Here is a 1,571-nt window from a genome sequence, read left to right as displayed (position 1 = left end):
GCCTCTGCGCTCAGGTGCCCCCCCCCCCCCCGCAGCGACAAAAATGCTGTTTCAAGAGTTCATGGAAAAAGGAGAAAAAAAAAAAAAAAGCCCAAACAAACTTCCCCAGGACTCGCAGAAGGTCCCCGCAGAAAAAGCCGGTCGGCGGCGAAGTTTAAAACCGCACACGATAGGAGAGGAGGAGAAGAATGCGAGCAATGCCCAGAGCGGAAGAGTGAACTCTCTGTCTGTCTGTCTGTCTGCCTCTCTCTCTCTCGCTTTCAGTCCGTGGCACCGCCAGAGATGTGCATGAGTTTGGCTGCCGCTCTCTCAGACTGTCAGGGGGTGTTGTTGATTTCCCTTTTCCTGCTGGAGGCGTTGTCTGAACCCGGCTCTGTGGCTTTCTCTATCTTTACGCGCAGACGTGTGCACTTGGTCTGTGATCTCTCATTCCTGTCCTGCAGCTCTATATAGATTGGTTTGAGATATATATATAGGTTGGTTGGGTTTGGTTGTTTTTTTTTTTTTTTGGTTTTTTTTTTCTTTGGGTTTTTGGGGATAGTTTTTTGGTTTCGGTTTTGTGTTTTTTTTTTTTTTCCTTATTAACCTGTTTTTACTCCAACCCCTGAGTTTTCACATTTGTACCCTTCTGATTCTCTTCCCAATCCCACGGGGTTGGAGGTGAGCAAGCAGCTGTGTGGTGCTTAGCTGCTGACCAGGGTTAAACCACAGCACCAGTATATCCTTAAGGCACTTGCACTTAAAAACAGCATCAGAAAGTAGTGACAAAGTAAATTTTGGACAGCAAAAATAACCAACTTTTTCCTCAAAAAAAAAAAAAAATGAACTAATCAGCACATGAAACACTGAACTAATCAGCACATGAATTACCCATTACCATTTGTGCTAGACTATGATTTCTACAAGACATGTTGTTTGAGGGATTGGGGCGCCGGGTGGGGAATAACGCTGCAACTTTGCCGTGGCGGCCGGGTGAAGGGCGAGGGGAGCGGGGAGGACCCATAGCGGCAGCGCCGGGGTGTGAGGGGAAGGGAGGGGAGGTAGGTAGGTAGGTGGGAAGGAGAGACGTGCCGGTGGCATAAATCGCCCTTCGCTAATGCCGGGCTGCAGCGCAGAAAGTGAGACCGTCGCTGGAGCAGAGTCGCACACGCTGTTTTACTGCCCTCAGTCAGCACCGTAGTCATGCTAATTTAGACAAATCTCGCGCCGTAAAGTTCTGCTCATCTTCCTAAGGCATAGGATTGAGTTATTCGAAAGGAAACGATATTTTATGCAAGTTTGTATTAATATGCATAGTGAATGATTCGGACATAAAACCGTAGCGATGTTACGTCAGGTGGGAGAGAGCAGCTCTCTGGCGCTGCTGTCGCCCCCCCGGGCGGGCGGTACCTGCTGCAAAACAACACGAAACTTGGGACAATCTCCGCATCTTCTGTGCCGGGGCCGAGGGTGCGTGTTTCCGCAGCGGCTTCGCCGTGCAGCCCCGCAGCAGGCACCGGCGGGCGGGCCGGGGCCGCGGAGCAGCGAGCCCAGCGCGGTCCTGCCGCGGTCCCTTCTGCGGAGGCGGCGGG

At 51.5% G+C, this 1,571-nt stretch overlaps 1 protein-coding gene across 1 annotated transcript in view; it reads left to right on the top strand.

Moving 5' to 3' along the window:
- The window catches only part of LRBA (LPS-responsive vesicle trafficking, beach and anchor containing), a 419,275-nt gene that overhangs the window by 238,188 nt on the left and 179,516 nt on the right, over window positions 1-1,571 (top strand). The window lies entirely within an intron of this gene.

The sequence above is a fragment of the Charadrius vociferus genome, unplaced genomic scaffold, assembly GCF_000708025.1.
Source record: "Charadrius vociferus isolate BGI_N301 unplaced genomic scaffold, ASM70802v2 scaffold178, whole genome shotgun sequence".
NCBI lineage: Eukaryota > Metazoa > Chordata > Aves > Charadriiformes > Charadriidae > Charadrius > Charadrius vociferus.
The sequence above is the reverse complement of the archived record's forward strand: the minus strand, read 5'-3'. Positions and strand labels throughout refer to the sequence as shown.